The sequence below is a fragment of the Peromyscus leucopus genome, chromosome 5 (assembly GCF_004664715.2).
Source record: "Peromyscus leucopus breed LL Stock chromosome 5, UCI_PerLeu_2.1, whole genome shotgun sequence".
Taxonomy (NCBI): domain Eukaryota; kingdom Metazoa; phylum Chordata; class Mammalia; order Rodentia; family Cricetidae; genus Peromyscus; species Peromyscus leucopus.
Window position 1 is genome coordinate 99589101 of NC_051067.1, and position 13392 is coordinate 99602492.

The 13392-nt window shown below is 36.3% G+C and overlaps 1 pseudogene; it reads left to right on the top strand.

Annotated features, from left to right (window-relative positions):
• Window positions 1–814: 814 nt before the first annotated feature.
• Window positions 815–8579, top strand: LOC114706287 (annotated as a pseudogene).
• The last annotated feature ends 4813 nt before the right edge of the window (window positions 8580–13392 follow it).

A 13392-nucleotide genomic window follows, 5' to 3' on the forward strand; every position in this document is an offset into this window, starting at 1 on the left:
TTACAGCTATTGGGAGATGAATCAGGAGAAAGTTGGGGAGTCTTTAAAGCAAAATGAAGGTTTGTCTGCAGCTCTGAAGGTTGTGTTATTTGTGTTACTATGACTCTTAGATTGTAGCACAATTGTGATAACATCCTCTGAAGTCAAAGGTGAGTGCAAAAGCTAAAATAGACGACGACTTTGTGCCAGATCACCTATTGGTTACTCTGACATGCTGTCTTTGGCTTATAGTGTCCACATGAAGCTTCACCCTAATACACACTTGCCAGAAGTTCTAAGAGAAAGCTGGGAATGCCTTCCCATCTATTTCAGATGTGATAGTCAGGATGCACTGTCATTTCTTTATGCATTTTATTTGATCTCTTTTTGTACTTATATGTTCAGAGTCATAATGTTATTTCACAATTACCATGTACATAAAATAGTTTTAAAAACCATTCTGAAAGTTTTCAAAAGACATCATATTTTTAAAGAGGCAATTCAGAAGACATTCATAGATACATGACTTCTTACCATTGCAGGCTATTAGTATTAACTGCTATTAGTTGCAGCTCTCATGGGTTTATGGATCACAATTTGATAGAAATATTTTATCTTAAAGCTGTGTTTCTATTATGACTTTTGTCATTTTCTTGACAGAGCAAAACAAGAAATTCAGTAGACAGCACAGTAGCATTCAAGGATACAAATTCTATTCGTCAATATTTCCCTTTTTCCGTTGCCTGATTAGGCTCAATGCCAGATCTCTTCTTAAGTTCCCTTGGTCCCAGACCCTCCCTTTGGCTTGTTCACTCATTTAGTTCTGTCCTGGGCCATGGTAGGTGAACATATGGAGGATCCTGCCTTGGGAGAATCGGGAACAAGAACAACAGCAGGCGCGCTGGTGGGGAGCAGTGTCTTGTTTGTTAAAATCAACTCGCCTCCACAGAAGCAGCTCCAGGCAGAGGAGCCCTGCAGCCAACAATGTCAGAGAACGTGGAGTGTCCCAGACCTTCACCCAGATTGTCATTTCAGACCGGAAGGGAGTGTTTGCCTAGGGGATGTCACTGTAGAGTTTGATGGTTCTTGGTAATTAATCAACAGCTTCAGGGAAAGCATCAAGCTGTATCAAGAGTGTGTAACAATAATACTTCACATGAGTATCGAGGAAGCTAGAATAACATTCAGCAAAGATGATAGGTTCTCTGGGGGTGCAGGTCCTTTCATCTGTAAATAAGATGAATGTTTCTGCTATTGTTCTGTCGTTAATGTAAGGTATAACCTTGGGCACAGCTGTGTCTCTGCTTCTTCCACGGTAGAAGAGACTGCTAGAAATATGATACCAAAAATGTTTATCCATGTAACATTCTGCTAGATTAACATCTCCCATCTCCATAAAACTAAGGTTTTTTTTTTCCTTTGTTCCCAAACAGGGGGTAATTTGAATTACCACCCATGTCACTTAATTTAAGTTGAATTGTGGTTGCTCAAGAGCTCTCTGAATCAGTGTGTAAACCAAGCAGCCTTATTCACTCCTCAAACATCATGCTCTTTGTTCTACCCCTTATCATCCATGTGTTTCAATGTGGTGTTTGAGATGTTTCCCTCCTGAACTTAATAGATTATCATTTAAGCTTTCACTCATTAAACAAAAAAAAAGCTCTCTGCAATTTTCTTCTTACTTATTTGTTTAATGCCTTTCTCAAGCTTTCTATAATTTTCTATGTTATGGTACAAATATTTTATACAAATATTTATGATCCCTTTAGGGAAATCTATTCCTTGTCTCCTTTGTTATTTATTTAAATTTGTTCAAAACAGTGAATTAAAGCATTTTACATTTTTAATTGTAATTTAGAAGCAGTGGTTTTATATGAATAAATTGGCCATCATGAAATGAGACTGGAAGCCTAATAATGTAAATACCATAAGGTAAAAATTTCTTGTTTTTTATTATTAATTTATTTGATTTCAAAATTTCATGAGTTCTTCATATACATCATTTCCATACCTCCCTGTCCTGCTTGAATTCCTCCCATTCTCCGAGCTTACTTTCAAATCAATGGCCTCTTCTTCTGTAATTATTACCATGTATTATACAATAATAATAGTTTAGTGCTGCGTGTGTGTGTGTGTGTGTGTGTGTGTGTGTGTGTGTGTGTGTGTGTGTTTATTCAGGAGTTTATCCCTGGAATAAACTGATTCTTTCTCTATTTTTAGCCATTAATTGCTTGTATAATTTTATAAGGTCTTGTGAAAATTCCCATATCTGCTTTGGCTTGTCAATGTGTGTATTCATTATTTAGGTCTTGTTAGGCAATTCTATTGCTGAGAATTCATAGGCACAGCATTTTTGTCATATCTAAAAGATACTAACTAGCAAGAGGCATTGTGGTTCTTTGTCTCTTACAGTATTACATCCCCTTTTGTGAGATATTTTCTGAGATTAATGTATAAAGTTTGCATTGTAGATATATCAGTAGGGTTGGTCACTACATAGTCATTTATTCTCTATGCTTTGGGGAGTTGTATAACTGTATAATCCTCTATATATCTATTGTCTCTCTATCATCTTTCTAGTTATCTATCTATCTATCATCTATCAATCTATCTATCTATCTATCATCTATTTATTATCTTGATATGCATCCATCAATACATGCATGTTTTTTAATAGAATCTCAGCTTTATTCAATATATTTCACCTCCTGTATGTCAGCCCTGATTTCAATGTCACATTGTCTTCATTAGTATTATGTAACACTAGATTTCAAATGGTGAAAATCCTGGAAATTGTTATTTTTGGTTTTTCAGGATTTCACGTGTTGTTTTTTATGGGAAAAAAAAGTAAACTGAACTTAACATTACTAGCCCTAAGGGGCTTGTTTCTTTTTTTCATAGAATTTGACTATATTAACCAAATTGACCTCAAACTTGTGTTCCTCCTGCTTCAATGTTCTAAGTGCAGGGGTTACCTATCCTGTGCCATCAGAACCGGCCTGGCGCAAAGCATGAGTTCAGATTAGCCTTTATAATCTAATAAAACCATGCTTCAAAATTAAAACTAACAAGATGGGAAGGCCACAGGTCCCTCCCAGAGCATTTACTTAGAGTGTGTGATACCTTCTAGGGTTAATGTTACAACAGTGAAACAAAATAAACATGGTATTTTTTTGTCATGTTTCTTTGAGTGATATATACTTTTTAGTATGATTTCTGAGGGATATCCATAAAATATAAAATTTATGATAGAAGAGACAAGAACAGAGAAATGGTAAGAAACAGAAAGAAGTAGACAATGATACTGTGTGAGATGGGAATACATGGAACACATTTCATGATAAGTAACTGGGTACAGGCTAGAGTACTCCTGGGCTGAGAGATAATTTGAAAGTAAATAGAGTATGTGATAAAAGGTTGCTTTTATATATTAATAAGATTTCCTTAACTTTTCTTTACAAGATGCAAGCTCCTTTTGCAATATTTCTATTACTATTTTTATTTGCTAGGATATCTTTAAAAGAAAGAGCACACTGGAATATGTTAGAACACACAATGAGAGAACACACAATGAGATTTAATAGTTACAAATATTTACATTCTTTTTTTTTTTTTTTTTCTGAGACAGGGTTTCTCTGTGTAGCTTTGTGCCTTTCCTGGAACTCACTCTGTAGACCAGGCTGGCCTCGAACTCACAGAGATCTGCCTGACTCTGTCTCCCGAGTGCTGGGATTAAAGGTGTGTGCCACCACTGCCCGGCCCGAGTTACAAATATTTATCTGGAGAAAGTTCTATATAGATATTATTAAGCTAAAAAATTCAATATTATTAGTTGAAAATGACAGTATTATCCACATCAATTACATTTATTAAGAGTAAAATATTGTACAGCATAATTTCCAGTGGCATTTCTTTAGTGTTGATCATCTCCTCTACTTTATTTTTTGGTTTATATTTTTCATTAGAAAAAGGACACAAAGGCTTTTGTCAATGGCATCGAAGTTTTATGCTCATTGTATTAAGAAATCAAAATACAAAAAGGATACATTTAAAAGGGATAATTTAAGATATATTTATTAATCAGCATCATATTAACTGTAACCAAATATTTGAGCAAATTAATGCATGAAATATTTCAGACCATAGTTATTTCTGGAATGTCTAGTTAAAGATCAGATACCCACTTGCTTTGGTTGTTTGGCAAGGGTCAAGCATATCATGTCAGGAGAAAAGGCAGAGCATGAGGCATCATGAGACAGGAAACAGAGAAAGAACAAGGACTCTACAGCCCATTTCATGAGTAAGCTTCCATGACTTAACAGCTTCTCATTTATCAAGGTTTCTCCCTCCCCCAGGACCAAGCCTACCTTTAGAAAACAGCTAACCAAATTAAATGAAGAATTTAATGAAGTGATTAGCTATATAAGTGCCATTAGGGTTAAAGAAATAAACAGCATATAAATAATTATTCTACATTCAGAAATAGGAAACAGGCGTTATCATGTATAAGTATGAGCAAAAGGATTAATAAAAACATGAGAGGAATTGCAACTGCAGCATGAGAACTCAAATAGGAGAAGACATTGAAGCAGAATCATCTACACAGTTCAAACCTAGATTCAGAGTGCAAATACTTTGATTTTTTATGTTCCCACATTCTGTTTCCTCCCCGGGTGGGAGGCAGGGAGATCTTGTTGATTCAATTCTTGTAGATTAGGATTTTGAGGCACCTGGAGGACTGATGAAGGTTAGTGTACTAACCTTGAGTACCAAACAATAGCTGTCTAACAAAAGCCCAACTACCTTCTGTCAGATAATTCAATTTCTCTAAACAGGAAGCTGATGTCACATGAGACACTCCAAAAGCAGGAATTGCAAAGACAGAGATGGAGGTGTGTGTGTGTAATCTGTTTGGGATTATGAGCTTATATATACATTGTTACTTACTTTGCATAGGAACATTTGAGCTCTGAGAATTGAAGTACCTTTTGTCTTTTCACTATTTTTTAATTTTATTTACTTTTTAAATGTTTGCTATTCTGCTAGTTTGCTCGATGAACCAGCAAGTGTTTTTAAGACATAACTCGGATTTCATTCAAATCACAGATCCAATTTTATGCAATGTGGGGTTGTTATTTAACTAACGTAGCTGCTATAAGAAGACGAATCATCCTTTGTCAAGAAGCTTGATTAACATCAAACTCAGAGTTAGTTTTGAAATATATAAACATTATCCAAGGAATAATCACTGTCTTTACTATATGCTGCTGATAAAACATTTGCTTGAAGATCACTTTCACTGGAAAGCATCTTTCTAAATAGTGGACTTATTCATCCTTTTAGAAGTCTGTAAGCACTCTACTTGTGCAACACTATAAGAAAAGGACTTTGTTCATTAGAATAGCTTAAAAGAAAATGCTGGAGCCAGCATGGTGACACATGACTTTAATCAAAACATTCAGAAGACTGAGGCAGAAGGACTGTTTGATGTGTATGGCTGGCCTGGGCTACATTGCCAGATCCTGTTTCAAAAGGGAGAATCTTTATAGACTGGATTGCACAGTGCTTGAAAATCCTATATGCATGTTAATAAAGGGTGCTTGGTACTAAGAAAAGGAAAAAAAGAAGCAGAGGGATGAAACTCACTGCTCTCAGTGGAGTTGAATGAATACAACAAAGAAGACTGACTGTTAAATAGAGGAAGCTTTGACCTTTCAGAGGAACTGTCATTCACATTCAAAGTCATACTTGAATGCTGTCCTGGGACCCCTGTTGAGGTCATATCCAAGCCCATCCACAGTGTACTGACCATGTGTGCATAAACAGAGCATGCTTATTTTCTTGGTTGAGAGCTTACTTGAAATCTGAAATTTTGTTAAATGGAACAAAACAAAATAATAACAAAAATAACACTCTCTCAAAGTTACTGAATTAGGAGCATATTTCTGATAGATATCAGCAACGAGTACATGGTTGACTTTTATATATGCCTCGACAATTTTTCTGTCATTTAAATCAGAAAAAAATTAGGAAACATGCAAATATAGTTGGTCTGATTCACCAGAAGCACTCTTGTGTGCCTACAGGGACCTTCCAAAATGTCTGCTTATGATAAACTACTCAGAGCATAAGAAGTTTTCAAATGCTGAGTTGTGATCAGCCATAAAAGCTATGAATGTTAATATCTCTGTAAAAAAAAAAAAAAAAAGAGAGAGAGAGACTAAGTGGCATCCATTCCCTCCCACGCTAGGCTGCCAAATTATCATAGCACAACACAATATCATGTGCTGATAATTATCTGATGAATTTTGTATGTATAAAGAAGAATGGAGGTAAATTCCACTTAATTAAAAGCATATCTCTCTATGCAGGTTTGGAGAGATGAAATGATTAGCCCCTTATGAAACACCTGGCATTTGAAAGATAAACAATAAATAATAGTTACTTTTGAATGATGTTTTCCAGTGCTCACTCATCACATACATGCATCCTGCAGAGACTCTTAAACCCTTTGAAAATTTTCATTTTCTCTAACACAAAATAAGTGGAATGGTTTCTCTTCCATAGAAACATTAAAAAAAATTGAAAAGTATTGAGTATCTACTATACAGCCTTGCCTGTAGAACCATTCAATGGGCTTTTCTAAAAATAAATCCTCAGCTGATATAAATGGCTATTTAAATAAAATATGAGGAAGTTAATGAGTGAGGGGTGTAAATATGTAGAAATTGCTACTAGTTACACACACCAAACTGGAAACACATGGCTCAGAAAGTATTGCTTGTCAACAAGAATTGAACTAAGGAGCCATTGATTCCTATTAAAATTAATCTACACTTGACATAGTTTCTATTCCTGGGAAAAAAGCAGCCAAACAACACTATGGTGATATTGATGACATATATTCATGTTTGCCTATGACAGACAACTACAAATTTTTCCACTCTGCTGCTAACATGAAGAAAAAAATTCCAAAGCAGACAGACGCATGGGAGCAGCTATAGGGTTAGTTATTTCCAATTGTTCTCAAAGAATCACTAATTGAAACGGCAGATTATTTATGAGTTGTATTAAATGCCTTCTCCTACACACCTGCATCTTAGAGAGGCACTGGTTTCATATAAAGCAATGAATTTAAGATAAAAATGTATAGACTTCTAATAGATTATCTCTAAGGTTTTGATATTGCCACAGGCATATCACAATAAAACCTTTAAAATTCTTCTAAGTGGGAGGATGATCTTTAGAATTTTCACCTCTTAAGGGTATAGGACATATTTTTATACAGAAAATAGTTTTCTTCTCTGACCCTGCAGAATATGGAAGGTGAGTGTCTAATAGTCTTGTGATTAGATGACATGAGGTAAGACCCAGTCTTAGCAGACACTGAATTTGGGGGATTCTTTTGTGGGCCTTCAGAGTCAAGCAACTACATTATGAACAACTTCTTGTGAGGAGAGTTACCAGGCAGGGACAGGGGAGAGTTTTCCATCCATTAGCCAACAAAAATCAACGCCTTCAATTCCATAGCCAGAAAGAAAGGGATTCTGCTAATATACTATGTGAGCTTGGAAGCAATTTTGCCTCAGTCTGTGTGAGAACACAACCTCTCTGATACTCTGGAAACCTGTGCGTCTCTGGCAGAGGTGGTCTAGGATGATCCCAATAGTCCTGCACTTTAATGTCCTCACATCTTCTCTCAGCCATTCCATCAAGCACTAATCCAGGTACCATTATGAAGTCATTTTGCAGATGCAAATATGATATAAATGAGTTGACATTAAGATATTGAGGGCATTCTAGCTGGCCTGTCCAATTAGGTGAGCCTGTGAAAGGGACTGACCTCCCCTGAGGTAAATGTAAAATCGTCTATTTATTAGATCTAGACACTTTGTATTTTACCTACAATACAATATCATTACCTTTTACAAAATGGCCCCCATTTATGTGCTAAAAAATAAACCCAAATCAGTGACACTGAATATCAAAAAGTAACTTTTTACATTTGTCTCATGGGGAATATAACTGTGTAGAAAAATGTTTAGAATTTGGCTAACACTCTTGGTATATGAACCAAATAAGCAAGAGAATCTGACTTTTGGCCACACAGTGGAAGTTTAAAATGTGCCTGTCAAATCTATCTTATCACCATTTTCAGGAAAAGCATTAGAATCAACTCTGCCCTTGAATCACAGACCTGGCAGCTGTATCTCATGGACCACCGCATCTCCACCTTCAAGAACTGGCCATTCCTGGAGGGCTGCTCCTGTGCCCCAAAGCGGATGGCAGAAGCTGGCTTCATCCACTGCCCTACAGAGAATGAGCCTGACTTGGCCCAGTGTTTTTTCTGCTTTAAGGAGTTGGAAGGCTGTGGACCCGATGACACCATAGAGGAGCATAAGAAACACTCCCCTGGGTGTGCCTTCCTTACTGTCAAGAAGCAGTCTGAAGAATTAACCCTCAGCGAATAATGGAAACTGGACAAAGAAAGAGCCAAGAACAAAATTGCCAAGGAGACCAACAGCAAGCAGAAAGAATTTGAAGAGACTGCCCAGACCTTCCACCACTCCACCGAGCAGCCTGCTTCCTTTCAGGGGTGACCTGAACCTGACTGACATTTAAGTCATGTGTCCTAGCTTTCCCAGCCTGGGCCTCTTTGCAGTGTCTTAGAGAAAGAAATAACAGTATTTTGAAAATGGAGGTCAAAAATTATTTTCGTTTTTGCTTGGAAGTAGCTCAGCCTGTGTGCCTACCTCTTCATTTTCTGTTTTTGCTGTTTTGTGTCCTGGACTGAGACAGTGAGGAAAGGAGTGGTTGAGGAGGGCAGTGTCCAGTGGCAGGACCTAGCGGGTGGGGGTAGGTGGCAGGGGTGGGGAGGGGTGGGTGGGGAGTGGGGGAGATCATGGCAGGGTGTTTCTGGTCTTCATCTTTCCATACTGGTAGCTGACACATCCTGTGCACTGTAGGTGTGGTTCTGTGCCCTCTGGTGTGAGTCTTCTACTGTAGGGAAATGGAAGAAAATACTTGAAAAGTGGGGGGAAAAAATCAACTCTGCCCTGTCAACCTCTCTACTCTGTGTTTCTTCTTCTTCTTCTTTTTTTTTTTTTCTTTTTTTTTGTCCAGGGCTCAGCAGAGCCATGTTTGATTGTTTGATTAATACATTTATGATTGTATATTAAAGACATGAGTATTTCCTGGTTAGGTGTTTACTAATGCCTGATGACTGTGATGTATTTACTTAGAACTTTATAAGGAAGTGGCAGACTGAAGAGTTTTAGTTTTAGCACAGAAATGCAACGATGAAAGCACGGGTATATGAACCAGATTTACCTTCTACTATTTCTGACACTGTGTCTGTTATCTCTGTCGCACTGGGAAATTTGTTAGATGTCTCCAGATCTCAGTTCTCTCAACTTTATCTTCACCATTAACAGCCTTGAACGTGAACTGCTGCATCTACGTAGTTGCACCATATATGGCTGTGTCTCTTTGTCTCATTTGTTCCAGGCCATTTACAATAAAAAGTAATGTACATTGCATTTTGAAAACTATGTCATTCTCTGTCCTCACACCATACTGAAACACATAAGTAGCACCGTATATCAAAAATGTTAAAGGAAAATAAATGTGTTCATTTTCAAACCCTTCAGTACAGGCCTTTCACAATACTAGTAGGCTTCTAGGTCACTGTTACAGTTGATATATGTATCTTCATCACAAGGCCATCTATTCTTCTTTGCGTTTTTTATACCCATTATCAGTTTTTCAACCTTTCTTTCACTAAGACAATGATGTTCAGAATACACTCTTCTCCAACAAACTTTTCAAAGCAACTTCCAACATTCTGCTTGCCAGAAAATTAAAGTTAAATATTAACAGTCTCTCATTTATTTGTTAAACTTAAACACAATGTCTTTGGCATATAAGACAGTCTTAATTACTGTGATGACTTCCACTATTTACAAAGTACTGTTTCGTATATTTTGTAGCTTACACAGTGAGGCAAACATCCCAAATTGCCTTTGGTGCTTCTAGATTGCATAATGAGATGAAGAAGGGAAGCGTCAGTGTTTCAATCCCTGGAAACCAAATGAGACTGACTGATGTTCCATTAATTTAGAGAACATTGGAAGGGGTGATGAGTTATGAACACATGTAGTACTTACTGGGCACATGAGAGAACATGGAATGTAAGAACTAACAACTAACATTCTTTAACTATCTATCAGATCCTGGAAAGATGACTGCATTGAACATATGCATTTATTTAACCCATAGATCCTAAGATTGTCAAAACTGTTTTTAGTAAATGAAGAAATAAATCAAGTATTGAACTGAGATTTTGTTTTTTATTTCTGCTTCAAACAAAATATTATTAATATATAGAAACATTACTTATTTTTGTGTGATTTTGTAGCTTGCTATATTGCTAAATTTTTGGCTATAGTATGTGAAGTTGCATTGATGCAGAAGTGAATTCAAGAGCCTGATAATATGAGACAGTGAATTGTAAATTAATCACAGGGTTAGGATAGATGTTTATAACACAAAATGATATAAAAATATATATGATACTGCATATACTGTTTAGATTAATTTAGCCACATCAAAATACATGGGATTTCAGACATTATTTTGTATTCTATGAGTATTTTATAATACTTATAATGTAAAAAGAATTAAGAACAAAAGTATAAAAATGCAAATGGTTCCCCCAAAAATAGTTGCAGAAAGTTAGAAATTAAGTTGGTGGAAGAATTATGCATTATAAATAGATTGGGACAAATCTCCAAGCTCTTTTCTTTTTTTCAAAGCATGAGTGAGTTAAATCAGGATAGGAGAAAAATTATATTAATAATCGGAAAAACAATGAAACCTCAGTTCCTACAATTATATAATTAACATTTTTCTAAATGCACTTTCCATAATGAAGGGAATATATACTTTTTATTTGAAAGATTCAACCCAATAATTAAAAGTTTCAAGAACTATCTCAATGTATTTCTGTTTTCATGCTAAATTTTTTAGCAAATAAATTTTTCCATATTTTTGAAGTAAATTTTGAAAGAGTACTAACCAGAATTTCATAAACATTTCAGTGAGTAACCAGACATCAAACTATTACTATTGTGTGACTGCAATTAATCAAGAGCATTATTTTTCTAGAATATTCTGTAGGGTTGATTCTCTGACATAAATCCCATATTTGAAAGCACATAACCTTCTAAAGAGAGGCTGAGTTGTATCTACTTCTCATTCTGTTGTCTCAAATCCATCTCTTGATTTCACTCCAGAGTTTACTGTTATTAGAGCTTACAGTTAGATTTTATAAGAGGCTCTGGATGCCTCAAAGGGAAGAAAAAAATTTATATTGTTTTTAATACATACCAGGAAGCAACTATCAAGCTATGAATTATAAAGTCAAGGTCTATAGCATATATTTGCTCAAATTAGTTAGGTTTATTGTTTTATAAGATATTATGTAGTCTTAATGTAAGTCTAAACTGTCTTTGAATGCTTGGTAAGTCAGCTGGCCATAACTTACGGATTGCCCTGCCTCCAGCTCCCAAGTGCTGAGATTACAGACATATGTCATACTTACCAGCTAATGGGTTTGTGATCAAAGAAATTTACAAAACTTAATTAGCTACATGAACTGAGGTTAGTTATTATCCCAAATTTCAATGTATCTATATGTCACATAGAAGTAAAAATTATAATTATAATACAAATATTGCAAAGCTTTCTAAAGCTGTCTCACAGCCATCATTTTCTCTAAAGAAGATAGGATTTATAATCATGCCAGCTGTATCTACTATATAAGTCACTTGACTTTCATCTGTCTAAAACAATTAATTGCCTATTTTAGAATAAAGGTAATATACCACTTTTTTTTTTTTTCCCCGAGACAGGGTTTCTCTGCGTAGTTTTGCGCCTTTCCTGGAGCTCACTTGGTAGCCCAGGCTGGCCTCGAACTCACAGCGATCCGCCTGGCTCTGCCTCCCGAGTGCTGGGATTAAAGGCGTGCGCCACCACCGCCTGGCAATATACCACATTTTAAAACAAAGAATTTATATAGTTCAACTACTTCAGCAATTTCACCATTATCCACAACATGGCCATGTGTATCACTTTCCTTCACCTCCATTCTACTCCACCTATCTTGAATGAAATTTCCAGTGCCAGGTAAAAAACAAGAAGGCAGAGGCAATCTGCTGGGAGGAAAACAATTATGTAAATTTGAAAGGAAGGTGTAGAGAAAGTTGAAAAACTGCCTTGTGCCATTCACTGATAGAAACTTTCCTGTGAGATTATCTTTTTAAACAGAGAAAAAAAAAAAACCGATAAAGGGAACACCATGAAGCCTTGGAATGAAGTGAAAGAAACTGTGGTTAAAGGTGTAAAAGGTTTAAGTCATTAGCTGAACAACTTCTGAATCACACGGGTACCAACAAAGACTTGGTTTGTGAGGCTTCCTTATAAGTACCTTCTGCATTTTCTTCAGCCTCTTTAGTTCCCTGACTTGACATAAAATGTCATTTCCTGTTCTCTCTACTATCCATACCTGCTCATAATGCTTGCTAGTATTTCCTTTCATCAATAATCAAAAGTAAGCTCTACTGGATCTTAATGTATTAATACTTTATAAGGAGAAATATTGTTGAGGAAACAATTCCAATGATTCCCTTTAGTTTTCCAAATAGAAACTGGCTTTCTTATGTTTGGCCATTTTTTCTCAAATGCTAAAATGAAAATAGTTTGTAAGACCAATCTTAAAAGGCCTTATTAAAAAAAAAACTGGTACTAGATATTGGGGTGAAATCTGAAAGATCAGAAAAACAGAACAAGCTACAGCCAACCTCACCAACTCCTCAGCTGATCTTGTCTCCTCAGCTGATCTTGTTTCCTCAGCTGATCTTGTTTCCTCAGACTGAAAGCCACTGAGTCATCATCCTAATGGATCTCAGCTGAACTGCTGCTAAAACGCCTTTAGTTCTTGGTCCTCAGCCTCAAGAGAGCAAGATGTTTCTGTTTCCTCGTGCCTTATATACCTTTTTGTGTCCTGCCATATTACTTCCTGGGATTAAAGGCATTTGTCTTTCTTAAGTAAAGACATGAGACCTCAAATCCTGGGATTAAAGGTGTGTGCCACCACTGCCTGGCTGTGATTCCAGTGTGGCCTTGAACTCACAGAGATCCAGACAGATCTCTGCCTCCTGACTGATAGAATAAAAGGCGAGTGTGCCACCTCTGTCTGGCCTCTATGTCTAATCTAGTGGCTGTTCTGTTCTCTGATCCCTAGATAAATTAATTGGGGTGTACAGTATATCAACCACAATAGTTCCCATTGCCTCACCCATAATATGGAAACATTTTGGATTACAGTGTACATAATGTAGAGTACATAAAACA